Raw genomic sequence first — 16,857 nt, 5'->3', positions numbered from 1 at the left:
TCCTCCTATCAAGCATCCTTGCTCGTGAGATTTAGCACTGGGACATTTGTAAACCAAGGGAGACTCCTGTCTTGCAGGATTGTGATTTCTGCAAGTTAACTATTTGTTCACACATACTACCGAGGGGAGGGGAGCGAGTGGAGAGGGGGTGCAAGGTGCCAGCTTTTGCTTTGTCAAGATGGCTGACCTACGTCAGGGCTGGACTCGAGGTGGGTACAGTCTTGTTTTTCTTGGCCTCCACAAAGGTTTCCTTTCACGAGGCTATATCCCGGAATTACTCTGTGTGGGCCCTGCACATCACAGAAACTCACCAAGGGCCCATGATGAGCTTACCCTGACTCATATATATTCTCTTCTATCCCTCGGCCCATGTTTATCCCCACTTTGCCCCTTTGGGACCTCAGATATGTGTAAGATGGGGTGGGGTGAGTCCCTCGTGAGAGGACAGTGTCATTTCTGGAGACTAGCTCCACTCATGCTGACATGTTCAGACTGAACACTGGACTCTGGGGAAACCTCTTAAGAAGCTCCTCACAGGGATTCAGGGGAAGACGGCTGCCAAACATCGAACCAGTAGGTTTCAAATTCTTTTCATGACCCTCCCTTTTTGTGGAGGAGTCTGGGGAATAGAAGCCATTCTGGCACACAGGTTCTGTTGCTTCAGCAGAAAAATGAGAAGAGATTCCATCAAGGCCAGAAAAAGGCTCTTCTCCCTTTTCTTCCATCCCCACCACCCCCCTCCCTGCCCCACCAGCCCAGGACAGCATTTTATCGATCTTTCTCCAGCTCAGAGGTTGACCATCACGCCTTTAAAAGTATTTTGTCACCTTCAGTATCCTTGAGAGGAACCCAATTCCTGTTGTTAAACACTGAAAGGGGACCAGTTGGTTTAGTGCTGCTCAAAGCAAGAGTAAGGAGACGTCTCCTGAGCAGTGTTCTAGAATAATCACTCATTGTGAAGAAGCAGGCATACCTTTGCTTTGTTCCTGCTGGCTTCTTTGTGTACAAATGCCAGTGTAGAGAAAAACAAGGAAAGGTTGGTGAAGTGAAGAAGCCAGGCCTACCTTTTTTTTTCTTTTTTTAAAATACAGAATGCTTCATGAATTTGCACCTCACCCTTATGCAGGGGCCATGCTCACCATCTCTGTATTGTTCCAATTTTAATGTACATGCCGCTGAAGGGAGAACAGGCCCACTTTTTTTTTTTTAAAGGATTACTTTTTTCTCAGTTCCACCTTTGTTTCTGAGGAATCTGTAGCAATGCGAGGCTTGTTTCATGGACTTCTATGTGGAAAGCGATCAGTTGTGGCCGCCACGGTCCTGTGAAGTGATTGCAGAAACTGCAGACCAGGTATCCTGGTCACATCAGAGTTTCCCCTCACGGGAGTTGATCAGAGACCAGTTTCACAGTGCTTGTATGTTCCCAGTGTGGGGGGCTCTGTTTTCTTGGGAAAGCATATGCTCTTGGCCATGGTGGCCACGAATGTTTTATTCCTTCTTCCTATCTTTCTTGCTCGTGGCTGACAGGTGTCAGAGAAGTGGCTGCAACGTCAGGCTTCCACAAAGGGGATGTTACTGTTACCCAGAGACCCCAGGCCTTGCTGGGAGTGAGGGAAATTCAAGAATGTTCCTGTGCAGACATGCCCATTGCCATTCTCACCAGATGATCTTGAAACCAAAAATCATTTCCTAGTGTTGACTGATGAGGGAGCAGAAGGCTGGCTGAGGACAAAGCAAAAGCTGGCACCTTGCACCCCCTCTCCACCGGCTCTGCTCCCCTCCCCTCTGTAGTATGTGTGACATTCCTCAGGCACCCCTGACTGCCCTAAAAGAAAAACAGTTAACTTGCAGAGATCACAATCCTGCAAGACAAGAGTCTCCCTCCATCTACAAATGTCCTAGTGATTTACAACAAAGAAGCTGTCTTATCAATAGCCCAATTTCCAGAGGCAAATAACTCAGTTCCTCAAGCCCTAATGTTGCCCTCCCCACCATAAAAACTGAAGGAGGCAGACGTAAAAGGAAATGTAAATAAAGTTAAATTTCTTCTAAACCTAAATCTCACTAACAAGGATGTTTGATAGGAAGAATGTGACATTCCACCAGGAAACTCCCAATTGTCTTCATGTTAGTGCCTCATTAGAGAGAAAAACAGCCTTGGCTTGATAATAACCAGGCCTCCAATATCCTGACAGTCTTCTTTACAGGGACAGCCCTCCCCTTTGTCCTCACCTACCCAACTCCTGTGTACATAATCAGCCACTCCTCAGGATAGCGGGGCAGCATCTCTCCTGCCCACAGGTCCTGTTCCCGTGCTTTAACAAACCACCTTTTTGCACCAGAGACGTCTTAAGAATTCTCTCTTAGCCATCGGCTCCCAACCTCACCCTGTCGAACCTCACCTAGGTTCTAGAACTTCATCATTTGGCGACCCAGATGGGACTGTGAGTCTTTACATTTGGACTCTGAGCTTCGGTGCAAAATTGGTGAGTACTTTCTCTCTTCTTCCTTTAGTCTCATTTCAGGGCTTTTCAAGGAGTATGGTCCTATTGGAACACTTGCATGTCAACTGCTCAGGCTGTAATCCTCTAGCCCGTGGCTACTCTGCGGGGAGGAAAGCGTCTGCCTTTTGGCTGTAAGTTAGTACCCTGGCCGGAATGGTAATAAGACCCAGAAACCTGATGCCCTCTCTTTATTTCTGTTCTTATATAAAGTTGTCTCTCTTGGGCACGGGACAGCCACCGAAGTCACCAGGACAGCTGCCAATCTTAAGACTCCCATGTGAGGTTTCCTCCTGATTGATCTAATGTGATCCCCTCCACATCCCTGGTCTAGCCACTTCTGGCTGAGAGATCTCCACTGGGAGCCGGCTGAAACCAGTACCCGATTGAATTAAAACACAACCGGGGCTTGAGGCTAGAGTCACATCCTGACACATCTCTTGTCCTGGTGTGCTAGAGTCCTCAGAGAGAATCGGCTGGTCTTGATTCACTGGCGAGGGCAGTCAGTGCCCCCGGTAGTGCCCAGATCAGAAACATGCTCTCCCAGCTCCTAGATGGCATAGATTGGCAGGCATCTTTCTTCATACCAGGGAGTTGTCATCTGCTGTGGTGTGTATTAAAGTTTGTTGTTTTTTTTCTATTCCAAAAAAAAAAAAAAAAAAAAAAACCACAACCGGGGACCGTTTCCTGGGGAAGTTGGCTGCAAGGACCACATGTGCTGGAATGTCACATAGACCATGATGGAGTTCAGTCTTTACTGTTTCTTGTCACTGTCTTCTACAAACTACTTAAAGCTACAAAATTGGGTAATTTCCCTTTGCCAAACTTTTCTAGTATTCCCATGGATTAAAAATGGCAGGGCAGTAACACAACCTTTAGAGTGTAGGATGGCACAGTATCCTAGACCATTCACCAGACACCCATCAGCAGCCTAGGATGCGATGGGGAAGAGGAGGGATGACGGCACCCCTCCAGGGCCTTTAACTGCAGGAATACCTTCACAGGAAGGTAGAATGGTGATCAATAGCGATTTTTGTTGAGGGACGCCTCCAGTCACTTTTGACACCTGGAACCTCTGACATATCCTTCGTGGGACGCCACCCAGGAGTCGGGGGGGATTAATGGACCTTCTTTACCTTTTAGGAACATGGGATCCTCCTCTTCTGTGCCCAAAGATTCTCCCTTGGGATGCCTCTTAACGCACTGGAATCAATTCAAACTGCAAGTTTTAAGAAAGAAAAAGATGATCTTCTTCTGTAATACTGAATGGCCTCAGTACTCCTTAGGAGATGGAGAAAAGTGGCCCGTACATGGGACTCTAAATTTCAGGTCAATCTATCAGTTAGACCTCTTCTGCAGGGAAAAGGGCAAATGGACTGAAGTTCCATATGTCCAAGCCTTAATGGCCCTAAATCGGGATCCAAACCTGCGGGCCTCTTGTAGAATGTGTCAGCCAGGTTAACAGGACCCTCCCCCCTCAGGATATATTGGATGATGACTGTCTAAACAGGCCGACTCCTCTCAACAAACCCGGGATGTTGAAGGAACTGCCAGACAGTCCCAAAAAAAGAGGACACTGGCTCTGATGCTATCCCTCCTCCTTATAAACCCCAAGAACCCTCTGCCCCCAGGCCTGCCAGACATACCAGGAGCAGGACTCCCTATTTACCAGGAGATCCATCTAAGTATGGGATGCATCCTCTTAGGGAAGTTGCTAATGGAGAAACAGAAACAATTAGGGTCCATGTCCCATTCTCCATGGCAGACCTGGTTCAGATAAAACAACAATTAGGACGATATTCTGAAAATCCCTCTCAATTTATTGATGGCTTTCAAGAAGTGTCTATTATGTTCGATTTGACCTGGAAGGATATATATATATCATTTTAACTCGCTGTTGCACCCCTGAAGAAAAGAGACGAATCTGGGAGGGTGCACAGGAGTTCGCTGATGAGCTGGCAATGCGAGACAGGGATCATTACCCAGTTGGGCGTACTGCTGTCCCTAACGCTGAGCCGCACTGGAACTATCAGGAGTTTAGTTCAGGGAGAAAAACGGGACCACATGATCACTCGTTTGATAGAAGGAACGAAAAAAGGATTTTCTAAACCTGTAAACTTTGGCAAACTTCAGGAAGTTACACAAGGAACTGACGAAAATCCAGCCCTATTTCAGGGGCGATTGGTAGAGGCCATCCAGAAATACACGAATCTGGACCCAGCCTCACCTGAGGGAGTAACCATACTAAATATGTATTTTATAAACCAATCGGCACCTGACATCCGCCGAAAATTAACTAAGATGGCTTTAGGTCCTCAAACTCCCATCCAGCGCCTATTAGAGGTAGCGACCAAAGTCTTTAACAATAGAGAGATGGCCTTAAGGCAAGAAAAGGACTGGAGGACTAAATTGCAGGGTAAGATACAGGCTCAAGTAATGGCTGCCGCTATTGCGGATCCCCACAACACCAGACTAACCAGGGGCAAAAGAAGGGGCCGGCAGCGGGAAAAGAACTAGGTAAGTCCCCATGCTATACGTGTGGCCAGATTGGACACGAGAGCAAAAAATGTCCGAACAATTGCTCTCCACCAGGGCATGTCCTGTCTGTAAAGAAACAGGACGTTGGAAGAGAGACTGTCCTCGTCTCGAGAGAGAGAGAGGGAGACAGGAACTCACTTCCCCGCCCGAGAGTCAACACCGGAGGAACTGGCATGACGGGGCCCTGAGGCTGGTCCGGCTCCCTCTGACATCAAGATGACTGAGCCCCAGGTTACCCTGGATGTAGGAGGTAAGTTTATCAATTTTCTTATTGATACTGGAGCCACTTACTCTGTCCTTATTCAGTACTCCGGCCCTGTTTGTCTTTCTAACCTTAAAATTGTTGGCATAGAGGGGGAAACTAAAACATGCCATCAGACAATGCCTTTAACCTGTAAATATAAGAGTCAGTTGGTAACTCATGTTTTTCTAGTCCTTCCGTCTTGTCCCACCCCATTACTCGGACGAGACTTAATGTATAAACTGGGTGGCCGGTTTGCTCTTATTATAGAGGGGGATGGCTTGTTCTCTTTAACGTCTGGAGCGCTTGATCCATACCATACTATCCCGTCCAATATCTGGAAGGAAGTAAACGCACAGGTCTGGGATTGTGATATCCCAGGACGGGCTCTTACAGCCCAACCCATCAAGATGACCTTAAAGGACCCAACCAATATACCTCATAAGAAACAATATCCTCTAGGGGTGCCTGGGTGACTCAGTGGATTAAGCCGCTGCCTTCGGCTCAGGTCATGATCTCAGGGTCCTGGGATCGAGGCCCACATCTGCCTCAGCATCCCTGCTGAGCAGAGAGCCGGCTTTCTCCTCTCTCTCTGCCTACTTGTGATCTCTCTCTCTGTCAAATAAATAAATAAAATCTTAAAAAAAAAAAAGAAACAATATCCTCTAAAACCTGAGGCCAAAGCTGGGTTACAACCGCTTATTGATAAGTTTCTAAGACATGGTATATTAAAGCTTTGTCAATCTCCTTATAACACCCCAATTTTACCAGTAAAAAAGCCAAATGGAGAATATCAGATCGTACAAGATTTAAGAGCTATAAATAAGGCAGTAATGCCTATTCATCCCATAGTGCCAAATCTGTACACTATTCTCACCCACGTCCCTGGTGATGCTAACTGGTTCACAGTACTTGACTTAAAAGATGCCTTTTTTTTTTTTGCATCCCATTAAGTGAAGAAACGCAGCCGCTCTTTGCTTTCGAGTGGACTTCACCCTCAAGCTCACAGGCTGCTCAGTTAACCTGGACAGTCTTACCACAAGGGCTCAGTGGTTTGGGCCACTGCCTTCGGCTCGGGTCATGATCTCGGGGTCCTGGGATCGAGTCCCGCGTCGGGCTCTCTGCTCGGCGGGGAGCCTGCTTCCCTCTCACTCTCTCTGCTTGCCTCTCTGCCTACTTGTGATCTCTCTCTGTCAAATAAATAAATAAAATCTTTAAAAAAAAAAACAGTCCTCATCTATTTGGAGCTGTACTTAGCAAAGATCTCCGTGATGTATCCTTATCTAAGGGGACAATAATTCAATATGTAGATGACATTTTAATCTGTAGTCCCACAAAGGAGACATCTAATGAAAATTCTATAATTTTACTTAATTTTTTGGCAGATAGAGGGTATCGTGTATCCCCTAAAAAGGCACAAATATCTCAACAAAAGGTACACTATTTAGGATACGAACTAACACCTGGTCACCGTATTCTATCTACTGATAGAAAAAGGGCCATACTAGATCTCGAGCCTCCAACTACAAAAAAAAAAAAAAAACAAAAAAAAACTTCGCACATTTCTAGGTATGGCAGGTTTTTGCCACCTGTGGATTCCTGGGTTTGGACTCTTGGCCAAACCATTATATGACTCAATTAAAGGCCCCGATGAGGAACCTTTGTTCTGGACTAAAGCTCAACAGACAGCCTTCCAAACATTAAAAACTAAACTGTCAGCTCCAGCTTTGGCATTACCAAATTTGGAAAAACCTTTTACTCTATATGTGGCAGAAAAACAAAGCCAAGCCTTGGGAGTTCTCACCCAAAAATTGGGGAATGAATTAAGGCCGGTGGGCTATTTTTCAAAGTCACTTGACAATGTAGCCCAAGAGTGGCCAGCTTGTCTTCGAGCTGTGGCTGCCACAGCCCTCCTAGTAGAAGAAGCCTCAAAGCTCACAATGGGACAGTCCCTGACAGTGATGACTCCTCATCAGGTCCAGAGTGTCTTAGAAACCAAGGGCCACCAATGGATGACGGGAGGCCACCTTACTAAATACCAGGCTATGCTTTTAGATACACCTGAAGTAATACTTAAAACCTGTCAAAGTTTTAAACCCAGCATCTCTGATGCCTGTACCTGACCATCCTACCTCCATAGAACATAACTGCTCAGAGATCATTGATCTTGTCTATTCTAGCAGGCCAGATTTAAAGGACTCCCCTATTGAAAATGCGGATGATAACTGGTTTACTGAGGGCAGCAGCTTCAGGGATAAGGGAGGAAAAAGGGCTGGATATGCTATAGTTAATTTGATTAAAACAATTGAGGCAAAACCCCTTCCAATAAATACTTCTGCCCCAAAAGCTGAAATAATAGCACTTACTCGTGCTCTTCAACTGGCAAAAGGCCTAAGAATTAACATTAATACTGACTCCAAATATGTCTTCCTGGTACTACATGCCCATGGAGCTATTTGGAAGGAAAGGGGATTGCTATCAAGCCATAACTCCCCAATCAGATAGGGCCTGAGATCATAACCCTTCTTGAGGCTGTACACCTGCCCAAGGAGGAGCGGTGATTCACATCAAAGGACATCAAAAGGATATGACCTTAGAATCTAAAGGAAACAATTTAGCAGACCATACAGCTAAAGAAACAGCAAAAGGTAAACAAATATTAAGCCTTATACCAGTCTTAACTCCAGTGGAGTCCATAACTCCAATCTATTCAGACCAAGAAACTCATATTGCTCAAGAGCGAGGATATACTAAAAGTACACAAGACTGGCTTGTTAACAATGAGGAAAATTTTTTATGCCTAAAAGTAGTCAATGGAAAATAATACAGGGCTTGCACCAGGCTACTCATTTGGGTAAAGACGCTTTAAAACATTTAATCAAAAATATATTTGATGGAGTAAATTTGACAGCCACAATAAAACAGGTTTGCCAATCCTGTATTATCTGTGCCCAAGTAAATCCGGAAGGTGCAGCTTGCCCCCCAATCCCTTAAAACCAGTCCAAAGGCATGGATCCTATCCAGGAGAGGACTGGCAACTTGATTTCACACAAATGCCACCTTGCAAAGGCTATAAGTATCTATTAGTATTTGTTGATACCTTCACTGGATGGGTCGAGGCCTTTCCATGTAAAACCGAAAGAGCCGTAGAAGTAACTAAGATTTTGTTGCGAGAAATTATCCCTAGATCTCGATCTCTTCCTCGATCTCTTCAAAGTGACAATGGTCCTTCTTTCACTGCCCAAATAACTCAACAAATAGCCCAAGCCTTAAAAATTAAATATTTCTTAGATTCAGCCTGGCATCCACAATCCTCTGGAAAGGTAGAAAAAACTAATCATACTTTAAAACGTCATCTTACTAAACTTAGTCTAGAAACCCAGGAAAATTGGGTTACTCTCCTACCAATACAACTTCTCAGGATGAGAACTGCTCCAAAACAACCTCTAGGACTCAGCCCTTTTGAGTTATTATATGGAAAACCATTTCTTTCTGTAGATCTGCTATTAGATGAAGATTATAATGCCCTACTAAATTATTCACTGGAAGCTGGTTTAATTCATAAATTACTCTATGAGTATACTAATCGTATACTCCCCAAACGTGATTTAACTATAACTGAAAACCTGCCCCATGTAAATCCTGGAGACATGGTTTATTTAAAAAATTGGAAATCAGATACAACAAAAAACCTACATCCAAAATGGAAAGGTCCATATCGGGTCATACTATGTACTCCCACTGCGGTAAAGCTAGAAGGACACTCTTCATGGGTCCATATATCTAGAATAAAACTTGTACCTCCTTCACAGGAACCCAGTGAACAAACTAACATGACTTCTTACTCCTGTGAGCCCATAGAAGACCTCAAACTTCTCTTCAAACAAAAACAAAGGTTGTATATATTCTCTTTATCTTCCTTTCATCTATCTTAGCTGACAATTCCTTTCTACAGTGGGCACAGCATTATGCTGAACCACAAAATCAAACAGATTGTTGGATATGTGGAATTTTGCCTATTTCAAGTACGTTTGGGTTACCCTGGTGGGTTTCCCCTTTACAGGGTACTGATTGGCATTCTCTGCAGGATTATATTTCAGATATAATAGATGGAGACAGTACATACTGGGATAAATCTATCACTAATCAAGATGTTTCTTCCTGGCCCATGATCAGTAAAACATGGAATTCACCAGGACATAACCAAACTTTTTCATATTCTCAAACTATTAAAATCCTAATTGACCTTACAAGCCCACAAATTAATACCCACCGACTAGGGCCCAAGTTACAAAACCCTCCTTATCACTATACTGAGGATGGCCTATATCAAATCTGCGATACATATTTGTGGCTCACGCCCACGATTGGACAGCTCAGTCAAAAGGCAGTTTTATGCTGGGAACAAAGAAATCATATGTATGATACTTGGACAAATAACACACGACATCTAGGATGGCTATCATTAGAAATGTGTTCCCAAATAATAGTACTCCAGGCTACTGATTGGTTTGCTACTGATTAGGTAAGGCGACCTGGCATTAGATGGCCAGCTCCAAAAGGAACCCACTGGATATGTGGAACTAACCTGTGGCCCTGCCTTCCTCCAGGGTGGGTAGGTTGCTGTACTTTAGGATTTTCCTGGATTCATGGGCACATTACCAAAACCATCACCACTCCAGCTAGTCTCCCTAATTTAGGATGGCCTTAGATGTCCTGACAGCAGCACAGGGTGGCACGTGTGCAATTATCAAAGCAGAATGTTGTGTGTACATCCCAGACTATCACAGAAATGTCACAGGACTAATAAAAGATATGAATACCCAGATTAAGGCTCTACAAGATCCTTCTCTCTCTCTCAGTGATTGGTTAGCTTCCTGGTTTGAGGGAGGACTATGGCCAACAATTAAAAATCTCCTTTTTGGACTCCTCATTCTTTTTTTTTTTTAATTTTATTTATTTATTTGACAGAGAGAGAGAGAGAGATTACAAGTAGGCAGAGAGGCAGGCAGAGAGAGAGGGGGAAGAAGGCCCTCTGCTGAGCAGAGAGCCTGATGCGGGGCTCGATCCCAGGACCCTGAGATCATGACCTGAGCCGAAGGCAGAGGCTTAACCCACTGAGCTACCCAGGCACCCTGGACTCCTCATTCTTACAGCCTTATTAATCTTAATGTGTTGCCTTGTTCAATGTTTCTCTACTTGGTGCCGAGACTCCATTGCTGCAATGACTTCACCACGACAGATGATCCTTATCACGCACAAAGACACTTCTTCACTGTCAGCGCTGGATTCAGCGGCCTCCGCCTTTTGTAACTCCCCTATAAGTTCCTCCACTGATCAATGTTGACCCGAGTACGTAGGGACAGCTCTACGCCCCTATTCAGCAGGAAGAAGTTACAGAAGATGAGACCTTCCACCTTCAACTACCTTAAAGATTTAAGGGTCAAAATTGTTCAGGGGGGGATGATGAGGGAGCAGAAGGCTGGCTGAGGACAAAGCAAAAGCTGGCACCTTGCAACCCCTCTCCACCCACTCCCCTCAGTAATATGTGTGACAATCCTCAGGCACCCCTGACTGCCCTAAAAGAAAAACAAATAGTTAACTTGCAGAGATCACAATCCTGCAAGACAAGAGTCTCCCTCCGTCTACAAATGTCTTAGTGATTTACAACAAAGAAGCTGTCTTATCAATAGCCCAATTTCCAGAGGCAAATAACTCAGTTCCTCAAGCCCTAATGTTGCCCTCCCCACCATAAAAACTGAAGGAGGCTGAGGTAAAAGGAAATGTAAATAAAGTTAAATTTCTTCTAAACCTAAATCTCACTAACAAGGATGTTTGATAGGAGGAATGTGACATTCCACCAGGAAACTCCCAATTGTCTTCATGTTAGTGCCTCATTAGAGAGAAAAACAGCCTTGGCTTGATAATAATCAGGCCTCCAATATCCTGACAGTCTTCTTTACAGGGACAGCCCTCCCCTTTGTCCTCACCTACCCAACTCCTGTGTACATAATCAGCCACTCCTCAGGATAGCGGGGCAGCATCTCTCCTGCCCACAGGTCCTGTTCCCGTGCTTTAATAAACCATCTTTTTGCACCAGAGACGTCTTAAGAATTCTCTCTTAGCCATCGGCTCCGGATCTCACCCCGTCGAACCTCACCTAGGTTCTAGAACTTCATCATTGACCACTGTCTTTCTTTTTTCTTTTTTTAAAGATTTTATTTATTTATTTGACAGACAGAGATCACAAGTAGACAGAGAAGCAAGCACAGAGAGAGGAAGAGAAGCAGGCTCCACGCTGAGCAGAGAGCCCAATGTGGGGCTCAATCCCAGGACCCTGAGACCATGACCTGAGCCGAAGGCAAAGGCTTTAACCCAGTGAGCCACCCAGATGCCCCATGTCTTTTTTTTTTTTTTTTAATATCGAGTTTCTCAATGCTTTAAGCACCTTCAGAACTACGGGGTCTGTACCAGTATGCTCCAGGTACTGTCACACCCAGTCCTGATCCCTTCTCTGCTCTAGTCACAGCCGGAAAAACCACATGCAGCTTTCCTACCCTGAGACTGAAAGCTGGAGACCATTCAGCACAAATCCCTCAGTTAACCCTCACATCCAGTCTGACTCACGCTAGCAAAGAACATTCTTTTTTGAAGCTCAGGCTGTCAGGAAGAAACAAACAATGACAAGAAAGGATACCTTTCCTGTAAGTGCATGGCATTTTTGTCACACGTGTTTTTAAACTTGTCTTTCCTTTCAGATCCCAGATGTATTAAGGCAGAGTGGTGGCTTGAAGCATAAGCAATACACAGAATTGGGCTGCAGATAAAAATTTACACTTAGTCTAGGTTTACAAAGAAAGGTCTTCATTAATCCCCCACATTAATGAATGCTCCAAAGGGAATTCCTTTTTTAAAAGATTTTATTTATGTACTTGAGAGAGAAAGCAAGCTAAAGCAAGACCATGAGTGAAGGGGGAGGGAGAAACAGACTCTCCACTGGGCATGGAGCCCACATGGGGCTCAATCCCAGGAGCCCAGGATCACCACCCGAGCTGAAGGCAGGCGCATAACTGACTGAGCCACCCAGGAGCTCCAAGAAAATTTCTCTTAACATACATTTCAAACATCCTGAAAGCATAGCTCAGGAATTAATTATTCTAATATAAGGAAATAACTTTGATTTATTAAAAAAATCTTTAGAAACTGGTTACCAGTGGGGCGCATGGCTGGCTCAGTTGGTGGAGCATTTGAGTCTTGATCTCGAGTTATAAGTTTGAGCCCCCTGTTGGATGTAGAGATCACTTAAAAATAAAATATATTTTTTAATATTTTATTTATTCCTTTGACAGAGAGAGAGAGAGAGAGAGAGCGCGAGAGCACAAGCAGGGGGAGCTGCAGGCAGAGGGAGATGGAGTGACATGGGGCTGGATCCCAGGACCATGGGATTGTGACCTAAGCTGAAGGCAGATGCGTAACAGACTTAGCCACCCAGGCACCCCAAAAATAAAATCTTTTTTCTTAAAAAAAGGAAAAAGAAACTAGCAACCAACAACTTCATCGACTTGAAATGGGTTGTCTTTGTAGATGTTAGTTTTTTTAAAGACTTTTTTTTTTAAAGTAATCTCTACACCCAACAAAGCGTTCAAATTTACAACCCCAAGATCAAGAGTTGCATGCCCTACCAACTGAGGCAGCCAGGTGCTCCTATAGATGTTGGTTTTTGCTGTAAAGTTGTAAGTATAATCTTTAAGGAGTTCAGCAGATTCAGCATTTTACAGTAATCTAATAGTTCTCGATGTAGTCTTGCGTTCTACAGTTTTCCATAATAAACAACACATGCCAGCTGACTTTCAAATGGTAAAGTTGACGGTCAAATTAAGTCGGAAGAAGGCATGAACTGTTTGGGGGGAAATGTTTTTTGACTAAAATTAGATTTACGTAACCTAGATCTTGATTTAAACAACTATGATCAGAACCTTGGAGATTTCACTTGGAAGTACCTGATGATCAAAATTCCAGACAACTATTTTAACTATAAGTACTTAGCAACAAAGGGCCAGGAGCAAAGGAAGGGACCAGAAACAGTTCTTTGTATATCAGTACAAGAGTGTGGGGGTGCCTGACTGACTCAGTCAGTAGAGCATGCAACTCTTCCTCTCTGGATCCTGAGTTCAAGCCCCATGTTGGGCATAAAAATTACCTAAAAAAAAAATTCAGCACAAGAGTGTGGTCTCTCAGGGACACCGGGCTGGCTCAATTGGTAGAGCCTGTGACTCTCGATAAAAAAGAAAAAGTGGTCCTTCCAAACAGATATGAGAAGTGACTTTTTAAATAAAAATATTACTCTAAATGTATACAAAACAGAGGAATGAAATCTGTTCCGAGTTGTCTTCACAAGAACAGAAATACATTTGCCAGAGTTCTGATCGTGGGGCGCTGTGCTTATCACTGGGCTTGCTCTGAGTACCCTATGCATGGGCTGACCCAGATGTAGTTATTGGTGACGATGTGACATCTCTAGGGAGGGTTGGAGTCCTGAACGTGGAATAATGGAGCGAAAAGAGAGTCCTTCGCAGCCTTTCCTGGTAGGTAAGGCGGACTTGGTCTCATATGACTTGCTGTAGCCCAGGATGGGGACTGGAGTTCTCAAAACCTTGAGTGGACACCTCGGAAGTCAGTTGCTATGGTAACACACCCCTGGTCCTAGGAATGTGGTCCTAGGAATGCCGCGTGCCATTACTTTTGTTTGGGGATTCCTTTGAGACTTCTGTCTGCTCCCATTAAGCCAAGGCAGCAAAGTGTCCCAGAGAGAGACAGTCCTTGCCTCAGCCACCTCCTCTTGGCAAACGGGTACTCATTTTCCTTGGTGCGACTCTCACACGAGCTCACTTGCATGGGGCAAGTGAGACAAATGTTCACAGGCCCTGTAGGAAAAGGTCAGCAACAACAGAGAACCAGCCTCACCATCTTGTGCTGCTCTTCCAAACAAAGTACCTCTGTGTCTTCCGGGGGACAGCCGGGTTAAAGGAAGAAATCACCGTCGTCACTCTGTTCCGTAAGGGACTTGAGCCGGCATCCCAGTCCATTCCCTTCATATGACAGAGGACGGAACACAAGCGCAGAGCAGTGGGTGACCCGTGAGAGAGAGCGTGCAGAGTTCATCCCACTAAAGTCCGGCCTCTAAGCAGCCATGTCCTGCCATGGGCCCGGAGCTGCCCAGAAGGGAGCAGCGCTCACCCAGGTTGAAAGCTTCAGCACTCACCCCACCTTTGCGCACAGAGCTCTCCTTCAAAGGGCTCTTCAGTCAAGGTTTCTCCCTCCGTCCCAGCACGCAGCCATCCCTCACTTAGGGCATGGAGTCCTGGTGTGCCCTCTTGCTCACCAAACATCACCGCCTTTCTCCCTTCACATAAAGACATGATTTGACAGTTACTCAGTTTCTCTGGAATCTGTGACACCGGGAGCCATCGGCTGTGCTCTGGGATCGGGGCTGCTGGCTGAGGTTTATAGCGTCCTCATTCTCAGTCCTTTCCAGATCCTGAGGACCAGCTTCCCGGCACTCAGCTTGACTCCCTAGCATAGCCGGCTGATATCCCAGGGGACTGGTGGGCTGTAGAAGACAAACAAACCAAAACAGGAACAGAAACACACACTGGTGGTTGCCAGAGGGACAACCTCACCGAGTTTATACAATACTGTCACTACCTATGCTGATAGCTCTCTTTCTGGAACAGGTGCTCAATCTAAATTCTTTCAGGCAGTTAGGGGTGCTCGGCTGGTTGTCAATGGAGTGTGCGACTCTAGATGTCAGCTTTGTGAGTTCGAGCCCCACGTTGGGACTAGAGATAAAATCTTGGGACTAAAATAAAATCTTTAAAAAATAAATTCTTTTGGGCAATGAGAGGGGAGGCCAAAAAAAAAAAATTGAGTCTTCTATTTTTCAAAAATAATTACCAAGGGGTCCCTACGTGGCTCAGTCAGTTAAGGCTGCTTTTGGCTGGGGTCATGATCTCAGGGTCCTGGGATAGAGCCCCATGTCCCATTCCTGCTCAGCCAGGAGCCTGCTTCTCCCTCACCCTCTTCGCCCCAGCTCCCTGCTTGTGCTCTCTCTCTCCCTCTCAAATAAATAAATAAAATCTTTAAAAAAGATTTTTTTTGAGACACACACACACACACACACACACACACAGACAGCGAGACGGAACATAAGCAGTGGGAGCAGGAGAGAGAGAAGCAGGCCCCTCGCTGAGCAGAGCGCCCAATGCAGAGCTCGATCCCAGGGTCCTGGGATCATGACCTGAGCTGAAGGCAGACACTTAATGACTGAGCCACCCAGGTGTCCCAATAAATAAAATTTTTTTAAAAATTACCAAAACGAATTCACATACCAAGGAGACATATGGAGGGGGGCAAATATTGCTCCCCTGCACAGCCCAACCTAGAAGGGTGAAGGGAAAGTTCTTTTTCCTTCACTACAGTACTTTGAGTCAAGAGCATGTCCTTTTCCCTGTGGGCCCCCGTGGCAGGTAAAGGAGCCACAAAGGCAGAGATGGCTGCTGAGGCCAAAACCCAAGCGTGCCTGGAGCCATCACCTCAGTCAATAGCAGGCTTGCCTCTGCTGCTGGCATGCTTGAATCCGCTGGGGAAGACAACGTCATTCTAGCCTTATCCCAGAGGGCCATGGAGTCCCCAGCCCTTACGCCGAGCTGGCTAATGTCACTTGAAGTGACTAAAGGCAGGGAGGTTGACATTCCTGTCCCTCCCAGGAATGAGGCTGCTGTCCTCCCGAACAGGTGCTTCAAACCACCAGACGCACGGGGCTTGGCCCCTGGCCGCTTCTCTCCAGGCAGACTACCTGGTAAGGACACTGCCTGGAAATGCAGAAGCTTCGACCTCTGGGGGAGACAAATCAGAGAAGATCCGTGGAGGAGGAGGACCGCTGTGCTCCAGGGGAAGGCAGCACAATGACCCTGACAGTGAGGAGGATGAGCTCCGGTCCGTTTTGCCTGTAACCACCCGCACAATGCTAAAGGCAGAGAAGGTGAAATGGCAGTGCTGAGGATGGCCCGGCCATTCCCTCCCAATGCACTCACGTGCGCGCGCACACACACACACACCCAGGCCCAGGTTGTCCCTGAGGACCTCATCCAGGTGCCAAGTGGAAAGGGGGCTGCCTGGCTCCATGGAATGGGGAGTTATCTCCACTTACTGGGGGCCGAACTGAGACAACTGGCGGGATCCCTCACAGTTAGCGTGGGAAGAAGGAATTCTCCCCCGATGAGGCTTTACCCTGGTCCCTACTGACCTTGGTGACAGGGGTGTTCTGGTGTGCAGGGCGGCCCAACAGACAGCAGGCCTTATGCTGACCCAGGCAGCCTCAATGGAGAGCCTTGGCGGAAGCCTCTCCCTGTCTGTTGCCTCATTTCCCCTCCCCATCTTAGCATTTGCTCCTTCCGCTGCATGAGCATGTCGGCTAAAGAAGCCAGTGTCTTGGAGCTCATTTTGGGGAGACCCAGGTCTACTGGAGGTCAAATCTGCATCAATACAGCCAAAGCACAAAGTGGGCCAACTAAGGTA

At 46.0% G+C, this 16,857-nt stretch overlaps 2 non-coding genes across 2 annotated transcripts; one reads left to right on the top strand and one right to left on the bottom strand.

Moving 5' to 3' along the window:
• Positions 1-1,081: 1,081 nt before the first annotated feature.
• On the bottom strand, positions 1,082-1,185 carry LOC123935670. The gene has a single exon (XR_006816957.1). It is a non-coding gene; the product is annotated as a U6 spliceosomal RNA (small nuclear RNA).
• A 1,724-nt stretch (positions 1,186-2,909) lies between these two features.
• LOC123935717 lies at positions 2,910-3,040 on the top strand. Its single transcript, XR_006816990.1, has one exon. It is a non-coding gene; the product is annotated as a small nucleolar RNA SNORA3/SNORA45 family (small nucleolar RNA).
• Positions 3,041-16,857: the final 13,817 nt, after the last annotated feature.

This window comes from Meles meles, chromosome X (genome assembly GCF_922984935.1).
Source record: "Meles meles chromosome X, mMelMel3.1 paternal haplotype, whole genome shotgun sequence".
NCBI lineage: Eukaryota > Metazoa > Chordata > Mammalia > Carnivora > Mustelidae > Meles > Meles meles.
This window is presented reverse-complemented; position numbering and strand designations above follow the sequence as displayed.